This window comes from Panthera onca, chromosome C1 (assembly GCF_046562875.1).
Source record: "Panthera onca isolate mPanOnc1 chromosome C1, mPanOnc1 haplotype 2, whole genome shotgun sequence".
NCBI classification, from domain to species: domain Eukaryota; kingdom Metazoa; phylum Chordata; class Mammalia; order Carnivora; family Felidae; genus Panthera; species Panthera onca.
Window position 1 is genome coordinate 3,550,480 of NC_138346.1, and position 12,697 is coordinate 3,563,176.

Below are 12,697 nucleotides of genomic sequence, written 5' to 3' on the forward strand. Positions count from 1 at the left end.
CAGGTGCACCATGCAGGCTTTTTGGGGCCAAACACAACCCACCTTCTTTCCACTTAATTTGGGGGGGATACACTTGTAATTCTTCCACCAACAGTTCTGTAGATACAGTTTCAGACCTTAAAGCAGGGCCGGGACACACGGCCAAGTACTTCTGGTATGGTGTGGGGCCAGCAAGCAGGAGGGGACCCAAGGGTCATTGTCCAGCTTCTCTCAAAGGACCAGACTCACGTCGGGGGCGGTGTCCCCCCCCCCCACCCCCGCCACACTTGTTCTGAATTACAAATGCATCTTCTGTCCAAGTGCTTGTCTAAGTTGAAAACTGACCACCGCTGATCTGTCGGAGGTCGGCCGGTGTGTGTCCTCATAAGGAATCTATTCTAACTTGGTTCATTCGCATGGTTCCTTTATCAGTCCCAGCCCAGGTCCCTCAAGTCAGGGGCATCAAAAATCACAGCAGCCTCAGAACTTTGATACCTCGGGGCCATTTTCAATTCTGTAAATCACATTACACCGTGTGAAGGGGCGCTCGGGGTCTATAAAAAGATCCGGCAAAGCTCAAGGGGAGGGGTGGGGGGTTCACTTGACAGATATCCGGCCATGCTGTGATGCTGTAGCCCAGGGCCGGGCCAGCAAGAGGGCGAGGTTCACACTGAGTGCAGCCTGCCTCCCTGTCTTCCTGGGGGGAGGCGTGGGCTCCCTGCCTGCTGGCTCCCTGTCTAAGCCGGCACAGACCAGACAGCTATGGCCTCAGCTCGGGTGGGAGGAACAGGGGAAGGGATGGAGGAAAAGAGAAGGGAGGTCATGGGGGAGGGAGAAGGGGAGGGGCAGAGTGGGAATGTGAGAAGCAAGAAAGGGGACAGAGGGAAGAGGGCTGCAGGGGCACACAGGCCGAGAGGAGTACGGCAGGCCCAATCCTCGGGGGTCCCTGAGACTCCCACATAATCCTCTCCCCTTGAGAGTGAGCCACACTGCAAGAGTGACAGACGCCCGTCCTGTGACCTGGTTACATCACATGGCAAAGAGAAATGCAAGAGTAATTAAGGTTCCTTATCAGCTGACTCAAGAGTTAATCAAAAGATAGATTATCCTGGGTGGGCCTCGCCTAATCAGATGAGACCTTTAAAAGAGGGACTGGGGCGGGGGTGCCTGGGGGGCTCAGTAGGTTGGGTGTCCGACTTCGGCTCAGGTCATGATCTCGCGGTCTGTGAGTTCGAGCCCCGCGTCGGGCTCTGTGCTGACAGCTCGGAGCCTGGAGCCTGCTTCACATTCTGTGTCTCCCTCTCTCTCTGCCCCTTCCCCGCTCATGCTCTCTCTCTCTCTTTCAAAAATAAATAAAATGGTAAAAAAAAAAAGTTTAAAAGAGGGACTGGAAGTCAGACGGACTCTCAAGCTGGCATGTGTGACAGGGCCCGGGAGGGGTCACATGACAAGGACCTGCAGGTGAGCTCTAAGAGCCGAGAGGGACCCCCAGCTGGCTGACAACCAGTAGGAAAACGGGAAGCTTGGTTTTGCAACACCAAGGAGCTAGATTCTGCCCACAGCCACGTGAGCTCGAGAGGACCTCAGGCTCCAGAAATGACTGCAGCCTGTGAGGCCCTGAGCGCGGGACCCAGTAAGCTGTGCCCGGACTTTTTTTTTTTTTTTTTAGGTTGATTTATTTTAGAGATAGCGAGTGTGGGCGCGGGAGGGCCAGGGAGAGGGAGAGAGAGAATCAGAAGCAGGCTCCACACACGGTCAGTGCGGAGCCGACGTGGGGCTTGAGCTCACGAACTGTGAGATCAGGACCTGAGCTGCAACCAAGAGTCCTCCGCTTACGGCTTCTGACCCGAGACACTGAGATGAGACACGTGTGCTATTTCAGGTGTGTGAGTATTTGCTACGAGGCGACAGATAACGAGGACGGGGAGGTGGGGTCTCAGATGACTCCTACTCTCACGGTGCTTGTGTCTCTGACCCGAGGGGTCACGCACCCCCATCCCGCCCACCTTCGGTCCAGCTCTGCTTGGGACCAGGCCGAAGATCCCTGAAGAGCCCATCTACGTGGACAGACCCGATGCCTGGAGTGGCCGCCCTGCCGGATGGACAGGCCTCCGGTACAATATCCCATCAGACCACAGCGGCTAGTCCTGGGGCCCTCCCCCACCCAGGAAAAGGCTCCTGTCATGGCCCACCCACCTGTGGGGGCCCCCGTGTCCAGCCCAGGAAGTCCGTCCCAGCCGTGAGGATAATGGGGCTGAAAGCCACCAGCCCCCAACTTGAGGGACCTGGGCTTGGAATGACAGGGACGCATTTGAATGAACCAAGTTATGCAGTAAATTCCTCTTGAGGACGCCTCCCCGGCCAACCTCAAAGACACAGCGACTGCAGTCAATCTACATTTTAAAAATAGTATTTTTTTTTTAAACTTTTTATTTATTTTGAGAGAAAGAGAAAGAGAGAGCAAGCAGGGAGGGGGCAGAGAGAGGGAGAGAGAGAATTCCAAGCAGCCTCCACACTCAGTGCAGAGCCTGATGCCGGGTTTGATCTCACGACCATGAGCTCACGACCTGAGCCAAAATCAGAAGTCGGACACTTAAACGACTGAGCCACCCAGGCGCCCTTCAGTCTACCTCGGTTTAGAAGTTAGAAAGGAGGTAAATACGTAATTCGGTACAATCTCACGTCCTGGCAATGGCCGCCGTGGGCACGGCTCCATCTCCCAGGATCCTCGTGGGACTCGTACGTGGGAAGCAAGACGTCCATGGCACAGGAAGTGGTCACAGCCATGCTTGCTTCTGGGAATCGGCTAATTAAAAACCCACAGACATACGGGCCAACATTTAAAGTAGTCCAAAACCTCGGCACAGCCAACTTTGTGAGCACAGAACTGCAATCAACATCACAACCCTGACCCTGGCCTGAGATGCCTGAACGAAAAATCGCAGGGTTTTGACAACATGATTCATCCTAAAAACGCTGACATTTCCAAGAACACGCAAGAGCCTGACCCACAGCCCAAGAGACCATGATCACTCAAACGATCAGCGCAAAGTCTCCAGAGAAAATATGTGATATGATCAAGTCATTAAATGAACACAAAACACAAAACAGCTATGGTCCGCCACAATGATAAGGAAACGAGAATTCATTCCCCTCCAACCTCTCCTGTGAGGCTCAGTGCTGCCTCCCACCTGCCCCCCTCCAGGCAACAGGTCTAGGGCTCCGTGGGCCTCAGGCCAATGCTTCTGTGGTTCAGGACAAACCCATCACCACCCACGCTTTTGTGAAATACAAACTCACGGCCACGTCTGACTGCATGAGAGTTTCCAAACGCTTACTTTCACTTCTGCTCTCCACTTGTGGGGACCGCGGCTACTGGTGATCGCCAGCCAGGGCCACCCAACCTGGTAACACCTTCAGACACAGCCAGAGCAGGGCCTTCAGGCTGCAGGGTGGGTCCCCAGTCTCCGGAGGAGAAAGCCAGGCCCGGGGGGGGGGTACGGTGACGGGGGAAGGAGTGGTGGCAAGGTGGAGAGGTAGAAACGGCACAGGGCTTCAAAACAGCAAGCTTGGAAAACGGGAGTTCACACACTGCCCAGCGAGGGGCGAGGGGTCTGTTCGATCACCCTCAGCTCCCGGGGAGCTCCTCGGATACCCACCCACCCCCGATTGGCCTGGGACCAAGCTCCTTCTGGGACCTGCTAGGGCAGCAGCAGGCCCTTCCTCCTGGGTCCTGGCCTGCCCTCTTCCCTTCCTACAGGAGGCAACAGGAAAAGGGTACCAAGCCCTCAGCTCCCGCCCCCCGGGGGGGTGGGGGGGGGAGGGCTCCAGAAAAAGCGGAGCTCTGGGCCCCAAGCCTCCTCTTGCACCCCACTGTGTCTTTGTTGCGAAACATAAACATACTAAAGCGTTTAAGAAGAAATGATAAGCTCTCCCTAGGCCTTGCCTTCTAATAAGGAGATGAGCTGGGGGGGGGGGGGGTGTGGGTGGGGTCTAAATGGCTGTGAGCTGACAAGTGCTGGGGCTGGCTGGTGGGACCTGTCACAGCGTGCCCCCCCACCCCTCAGCACACCTGGGAACAGTTAGAGATGCAGAATCACCCCACCCAGACGCTCTTGGGGGAGAATCAGCATGTCCCTGGTGGGGGACGGGGGGGGGGGGGGGGCGCAGGCACTTGCTCAAGTGTGAGAAGGACCTCTGTTTTCTGTCATCCCTTCTGTGTTTGACAGCTTTCAGAATAAATAGCAAACGTTTTAAAGGAAGGAAGAAAGGGGGGAGGCAGGCAGAGGGAGAGAGGAAGGAAGGTAATGAAGGAGCCCCCAAACCCAAACCCTGCCCACTGCTGCTGGAAGGTGGCCCTGGTTCTGTTGCTGGAAACCCCTGTCGCTCCCCCAGCCAGGCTCCCCCTCTGCTCCCGAGGCCCCTGCAGGGTCGGGGGCAGGGCAGGGGAGAGCTGATCCAGCCAGGCACGGGATGAGATCCAGGCTCCTGGCCCCCAGGGGCCCCCTGCCCTGGCTGGGAACCCCACAGACGGAGCTTTACTGACCCTGTTTCATTTGTCTAAAGATTCTATTTGTTTAGTAATCTCTACAACCGGCATGGGGCTCTAACTCAACCCCGAGATGAAGGGTCGCACGCTCCACTGAGCCCCCCAGGCCCCCTGAGATGCTAGGTTTTAAAGTGAGGCGCCCTCCGATGACGGAGATGGTCAGAAGCCTCCACTCATCGCCACAGTGGCCTTAGAATAATTCTAAAAGGCTGAACCCTTCGAAGTTCCGCGTTCATGGTTTATTTTACCGCAGACACGACGGCCCTCCGTCGCCACGGTGTCGCGTACAGCAGGGGAGATGCTACGCACACAGAGCGGCACGGGCCTGACCCCAGGCCTCCTAACAAACGGCCCGCACGCCCTGGGTCTCCCAGTGGGGTCCCCACAGCCACAGAGGCCCCCAGCCCGGGGCTGGCCGCAGGGACGCACGGGTGGCGGGGGGGACGCTTCTCCCCCACTAGCCCTGTCCCCGCAGCATGGGCCTGGCCAGGCTGGGGAGCAGGTGAACGGTCCGGGGGGAAAGCAGGATCCTGTAGGGTGGGGTCACTACGCCACAGCGACAGCCCCGACGGGCTCCGGTCCCACAGCGGGCCACAGAGCAGAAGCAGAGTCCACTGAGCAGGACACAGAGGGCAGCAGGGGAAGAGCCAGATGCACCCTGGCTGGGGTTCTGGGCTGACACCGCGACAGGCCTCCTGCTCGGGGCATCAGACGGTCCAGGCCGTGACGGATGCGTCATCCCAAGGTGCGGCGGGAGCTCAGGGACAGCCCCGCTCAGCTGCGGTCTGAGGCTGAGGACAACTCTAAAGAGAAGTCCTGCGCGGGGATGTGAGGAGGACGAGGAAGGAGGAGGCAGGCCTCGGCAGAGAGGCTCCCAAATGCCCTGCGCCCTGGCCAACCTCACCTTCCTGCAGCGAGGCTGGGGGTGGGGGCAGAGATGCTGCCACACCCCGTTCCCCAACACCTTGCACCCCAATTCCAGTGGCATCTGGGGGCTCTAAGGCTCTCGTGGCTCCTCCCCATTTAAGCACCCGGAGGACCCCGCATGATGACCCTCGAGGTACGGGGACATGAGGAGTACCCGCTAGAACAGAAGGGCTGAGAGCAGGAGCTGGCGGGGGAGGAGGGAGACTGCGTCCCTTGCAGAGCCTTGAGCTGCTACAGGGAAGCCCGGCTCTGTGTGTACGTGTCCCGAGCTTCCAGGCTTTCCTGGGATTCAAGCACAGCGTGGAATTCGGTCTCCCAAGCCATCTCATCCTGCAGTCACGGGAAATGTTCTTATTCCGCTCTTAGACTCTGCGGGCCCTCCCAGGGCTTCTAGAACCCTACCTGGGAGCGGGAAGGGGTTCATGAGCCACAACTCTGGGGCCACCTTGAAAAGGGGACTCAGACACGCTTCCTTCACTTCCTCCAGCTATGCAAGGAAAGCCCTAGGGCCTGGACAGGCACCAGGGTGAAGGTGCCGGAAGCCGGCCGCCACGGCCTCAGTGCAGAGCCCAGGGCACCCTCGTGCACGCTGCTGACGAGCGAGGTGACTGCGTGCTCTGTGACGCTGGGTGCAGCCATCCGAGAACAGGTGTGTGGGAGGGGACTCGCCACACAGCTAGAACACTGCCAGGGTCGACGGAGAGGGCCCACGCCTTGGGGACCCCAGCGACTGCCGCCTCCTTAGTCTCCTCAGACGTAAAGTGGAAATGAGCCGCACGGGCTGTGCAGAAACACAAGCAATCGGTCTGTCGGCTGAACAGCGTCCCAAAGTCAGGAGGAAGCTTTAGCATTGATTATACACATTCGCTTTGGCCGTCAGGCTTTAGACTCCAGCACAACTGAAAACCAGACTTTTTTCCTCCAGGCCACATAATGTAACTATAGCTCATTAGCTCTCGGGGAAAGTTTAAGGATGTATTTAAAGCTCACTAGGGGCGCCTGGGTGGCTCAGTCAGTTAAGCATCCGAGTCCTGCTCAGGTCATGATCTCGCGGTCTGTGAGTTCGAGCCCCACGTCGGGCTCTGTGCTGACAGCTCAGAGCCTGGAGCCTGCTTCGGATTCTGTGTCTCCCTCTCTCTCTGTCCCTCCAACCCCCCACCCCCAAAAATAAAAACATTTTAAAAAAATTAAAAAAAAAAAAAAAAAGAAAGAAAGAAAGCAGCAGAGCGCTTCTGTCCATGGGATTCTTCCCCAGGACAGAGGAACGCAGCTCCTGATGGGACAGGCCTGAAACCCCTGAGTCGCTGGAGGCCACGTACACAGACCCGCGTGGAAGCGCCTTCTAACGTCACGCACATTTCCCGTTGAGAGTGGACAGCTGTGCAGAATCCCTCTCCAGAGTGGCCTTTGTTCCAGGAAGTGGCAACAGCCAGAAACTTCTGTTTTCCCAACCCCTCACGTGCAGTAGGTTCTAAAGGTGGGTCGCTATTCAAAGCAAGCAGGTGGGATTAGGGACACGCTCTCCCGCAGGGGTGCCAACAGGGAGGGGATCGTGCTCAGCCAGCAGCTCACAACTGAGGCTCAGGTCGCCTCTGTGCCAGGCACCCACCACCCCGGGTCCCTCAGCCGTCATGTGCATGTCAAAAAAAAAAAAAAGCTCATCTTCCCCAAACCCTTGCTTACACAATTACTGTATGTTTTTCCCCAAAGAGGGGGCCTACGTTTAGGGACATGTCTGTAACTACAATCACCATGGAGGGGAAGATGCTTTGGCATGGCAGTTATCAGTGGGGGCGGTGCCAACCCTGCAGAGGGCATTTTGGGAACTTGGGGCGTGTTGCTGGGAGGTCACAGTGAGTGGAGGCAGGCACTGATGGCATTTAAGGGGCAGGGTGGTGGCACCTGGGTGGCTCAGTCGGTTGAGCGACCGCCTCTTGATTTCAGCTCGGGTCATGATCCCAGGGTCGTGGCGAGCCCCACGTGAGTGTGGAGCCTGCTTGGGATTCTCTCACTCCTTCTGCCCCTCCCCCTGCGCAAGTGTGCACACACACACACACATACACACACACGTGCTCTTCTTCTCTCTCAAAAAAAAGTGGGGAGGGGGCAGGCCATGGCAGGCGAACCATCCCACACTCAGGCAGGACTGCACCTTGAAGAACCTTCCCACGGACTATCCAGGCAGACAGAAAAAAACGACTCTATCCGTTTCGGATCTACAAATGGATTCCAACTGACACATAAAATCAAAGTATGTTTTGTGCAGTTTCAACCTACGCTGCAAATCCCAGGAATGTGATCAGCATGAAAATTGAGGGAAGGCTACACTTGGCTTTGTTCAGACCTCTCGGAGAGCTGGTGCCCATTCTGGAACGTCGAGCCACCAAGAGCAACGTGCGGCACCTGGGACGGAGCACACCTGTGTCAGTCTGCCCGCAGCTATGGTGCTGGGCACAGGTCTGCACACGTGTGACCGCTCCGTCCTTCTTCTGGGACACCAGGGCCAGAGCGTTTCTATATCGACATCCACATTCTGTTATCGCAATTTACCTTCGTTTGCTTTCATTTCAACGCTACGGTTAAAACATTACGTTGACTTCGTTTCAGGTGAGCAGTGAGGATGTGAAAACCTTGCTATAAAAAGGGGGCACTGGGTCTGACAGGGTTGAGGACCGCAGTTTTTGATAAAATGCAGAGTGGAGCGGGGGAGCTGAACCTCTCTACTGCACGGCCACACTGTCCAAACAGCCCCGGTACAGGTTAAGGGCACGGGTCCGGGGGCCGCTGCATGAGCCATAAACTAAACAAAACACACTTTGTCAATTTTTCCTTGAAGGTTTGGAGGACAGAAAGTTAAAGACTGACATTTAACTGGTAATCTAAAACACCAACTCCGATGGGTTCTGGAGTAGACTGTAAAATGATCATGGAATTTTACGATAAAACATCAGCCTTCAGAGAAGCCTTTACCTTGCAAGGCTGAGGTGGCTGGGCCCTGGGCCTCCAGGAGCCCGGACCGGGGGACCAGGTGGAAAAGCCCAGGACTTCGGTGCCACCTCTCCGCAGGCCGGGCACGGGCTCCTCAGCAGGGCTCTGGATTTTTGCAGGCGGAGACACCCAGCTCCAGCCGGAATCCCCCACTGGCTCGACTGTCTACTAGGTATATGGGCTCTGACAAAGTATGTTGCCTTTTTTTTTTCTTTTTTGGTATTAATCATGCAAGATTTCTTTATTTACGTTATCTTATCCTACTTCCAGGGTAATTAACATGTAGTGTAATTCCAGTTTCAGGGGTACAGTGAGTCAACACTTCCATACATCACAAGTGTGCATCACAAGTGCCCTCCTAATCCCCATCACCTCTTTCCCCCACCCACCTGTTTGTGCTCTAGAGTTACGAGTGTGGTTTCTGGAAAGGACATCACTTTTGAACAGTAGCCCTCATCACAGGGAGTGGGAGGAATCAGACTATGTGATCTCTGGGAGCTTCCTCCGTCTCTAGAACCGTGTCTCTCTCTCCACCAGGGGTGAGTTGTTTCTACTGTGAGACGGTCACTTTTCTCTCCCCGTTTTGCTACCAGAAATCTCCCGACTTTGTTTCTCTGGGTAATAAACTTCTTAAAAGCACCCCACATGCCCAAAATAACAAACCGGTATTATTCAGGAACAAAATTCTCCATGTTACTTTATCGACAGCAGTGACTTGAGTAACATTTACTCAAACTCCACATCATCCTCTTGAGTTCAGCAACTACTCATACGGATGCCGATGACGAAGGATGTTGCACGGTACCCTCCGTGCAGATACATTTCCCCTCTTGCTGCCAACACCTCCTGTATTTTCTTCTGAGATGAGAGAATGTTCACATTTATTTCCTTTAACAGCCTCATCATGCCGGAATTACAAAGGAATAAAGAAATAACAAATACAGTGTGGCCACAAATAACAGTGTGGGACTGGCAGGTGACAGCATCCTGGTGGCCGTCCCGTTGCAGCCAGTGCACCAGGGCTCCACTCCCTTCACCTTCACCTGTTCTGCTCACGGGTTTCTCTGCAAACCCCGTGTCTTTAAGGTGTCACAAAACACTGAAATTGGGGGCGCCCGGGTGGCTCAGTTGGCTGAGCGTCTGACTTGGGCTCAGGTCATGATCTCATGGGTCTGAGCCCCCCATCAGGCCCTGCGCTGACAGCTCGGAGCCTGGAGCCAGCTTCGGATCCTGTGTCTCCCTCTCTCTCTGTCCCTCCCCCGCTCGTGCTCTGTCCCTCTCTCTCAAAAATAAATAAACATTAAAAACCAAACACTGGAACTGTTCCTTCTCAAAAGAAGGCAGGACAACCAGAAGCACCAGGGCTCCTACATCAGGCAGCGTAGGGCTATTTACCACCGTTCCCACATCACTTCAATTCTCAGGGAGCCTGTCTGTCTGGGTGGGGTGGGGCGCAAGCACACAGCACCCAGGAAGGAGGCTTCTGGAGGATGCTGACACCCGTAACAGTTACAAAGTTAGTGCAGGATGAAAACAGAAAAATCGAAATTTCTGCAGCTCTTTCGTTTCTACTGGTCTTTTTCTTATTTAGAAAAAAAAAGCCCATTGAAAGTTCTTCTGTCTGAAAACTACCAGGAAGGGCAACGAAACGTTGGATACAACGAGGACGTCTCACCGTGCATTCGGGAGCAAGGGCATGTGTCCTAAGAGGCTGCCTTTGTAAAAAGACGTCCTTCAGCCCAGAGGCTGCCAAGAGCAGCCGAGCAGCGGCCGGTCAGCGCCTCTGCAAACTGTATACAGTGGCAATGGTTCTCAGCACCAGCTCTGAGCCAGCAGGCTGGGTCTGAGCCAGCCCTACTGCCTGCCGGCTGTGTGCACTTGGGAAAGTCCCCTGACCTCTCTGAGCCTCAGTTTCCCTTTCATCTGTACGTGGAGGCAACCGGACAAGGTTCCGGCAAGGGCTAGGGAAGACGTCTGCAGAAAACACTTAGCAAGGCGGCCACTGCAGGGCTCAGGAAGTGCTGCCTGCTGATACTTACTTACACAGCACCTCCCACAGCAGCACACAACCAGCTGCGAACACAACTCAGCTTTAAGAGCACCGGGAGAGGGGCGCCCGGGTGGCTCAGTCGGTTGAGCGTCCGACTTCGGCTCAGGTCATGATCTCCCTGTTCCCAAGTTCAAGCCCTGAGTCGGGCTCTGTGCTGACAACTCGGAGCCTGGAGCCTGCTTCGGATTCTGTGTCTCCCTCGCTCTCTGCCCTTCCCCCACTCGCATTCTGTCCCTGTCTCTCTCAAAAATAAACATCAAAAAAAAAAATTTTAAAGCACCGGGAGAAGACAAGTGAGGTCAGGCGCCCACCAGGAGAACGTGCAGGGGGGAAGTTTCAGGGGAGGGAGGAGAGGGTCCCAGCCCGCACCAAAAGGCCACTCTATTTCTCTTCCCCCTGGAAGATTGCACACCTACTTGCCAGATAACAGAAAAAGACATGAGGACCAGAAATGACATTGCTTTGACAAGCCCTATCACGCAAGCATACAAGTGAAACATTCCGGTTAAAAAGTCCTTGTTCGAGTGAGGCTAAATGACTTCCCCACTACAAAGTAGTTGTACTTTAGACTCAAGGAAAAACCACTTACATGACTTTAACACTGTCCAGTTACTGTCCGAGGAGAAAACAAAAAACCCCTTGAACTCTGGCTCTTGCCCGAATGAATGGAGGAGTCTCAGAAGACACATTCGTGTTGTTGTTGGTTTTTGTTGTTTATTTATTTTGGAATGTGGCCAGGGGAAGGGGAGTTTTCAGTAGTGGTCTGCGATCAAATGCATGGCAATTTTGAATTATTACATCATGGATGTACATGTGGAAGAAAGAAACTAACGTATGTAATTTTATCTAGAAAGTGGGAGTAATGAAAATTTAGTAAATCCATTCCATGGAAACGAGCTTCTTTATTAAAAGAAAAAAAGAAAAAAAAAAACACTAAAATTTTGGTGTCCCAGAGTACAAACTCCTCTGCTCCCCACCCTCCGGGTCCAACCTATAGTGGGGGGATGCGATAGGCTTATTTCGACAACAGGTTAGTAATTTGGACCTTACGGCCTCCAAGGCTCCAAGATTAATACTCTTAAATATGAACAGATACTTGGAAACACTGAGTAACCAGTCATAAACAATGCCTGTGCTGAGTCACGTCTCCTGATTTTTCAGGGATAACAAATTCCTCTCGAACATTGCCTTTTGAGGCACAAACATGTTACACCAACATTCGGCCTCACAATTCTGTAGAAACCAGATAAGGACCTCTAATCAGGTAATACTCCGACTAACTTGGCCTGAGACCTGTTTTGTAACTGGATTTCCTGTGCTCGGTGTAAGTGGCAGTTTAGACTCAAGGGTTTTCTAGTTAAAAAAAAAAAAAAAAGTTGCTAAGGAGGCTTCCGCTATGTCGTGTTAGCTTCGGCTGAACAGAAACTAACTCTTAACGCAAAAGGGACTTTTGTCTCTATCTTTGCCCTAGCGGACCACTCTTAATCCTATGGGAAAAGCTCTTACGTAACTATTTTTATACCTTAACTGCTTGGGAAAATGACCCATGTAAAACAAACCCTGATTCCAGGGCTCAAAATCTCAGACTGAGCAACAGCGGGGCCTACAGCCTTTGCACGGACTCCGGTCAATGCCTGCACTCGCCCAGACCTGGGGGACCTTTGCAAAGGTATCTGTGATGATGAGACAGGGCTTGGGAGGCTGTGTCCACCTTCTCGGGACAGGACTGCTGGTCGGTCTGTAAGGGCTTGGTGCTAATCAGTATGTGGAAAGGGACCAGAGATAACACAACCCATCGGAAACAGGAGGAAGTTACAAAAGTTCAAGAAATGTATGGTTTCTACGCTGGCCTCTCCCGGAGCTCTGGGGCCAGGGCTGACTTATGTAAAGAGCCCCCAACTGTTCAACTTCCTTTTAATCAGACCATTAACCTCATAAAACAAACATGGAGTTTTATTTCTGTTCCCCAAGCCCCACTCTAAGATACTTCGTGCTACTATTTACTAAAAAAAAAACAAAAACAAAAACACCCAAACAACTCCTATAAGTTTACAATTTCTTGTTAGAAACTCCTGGGACCAGAATTCAACGTTTTGGGATTTCAGGAGGGTAGTAAGTCGTAAACACCGTATGGTCTGTGGCCACCCGGAGCGACAGCCCTCAATCAAGGCCATTCACAGGCTGCAGAGAACTGTGTGAATATT

General features: G+C 53.8%; 1 protein-coding gene across 50 annotated transcripts in view; it reads right to left on the reverse strand.

Annotated features, from left to right (window-relative positions):
* Window positions 1-12,697, reverse strand: part of LRRFIP1 (LRR binding FLII interacting protein 1) — a 139,691-nt gene that overhangs the window by 68,425 nt on the left and 58,569 nt on the right. The gene's annotated exons all lie outside the window — the stretch shown is intronic.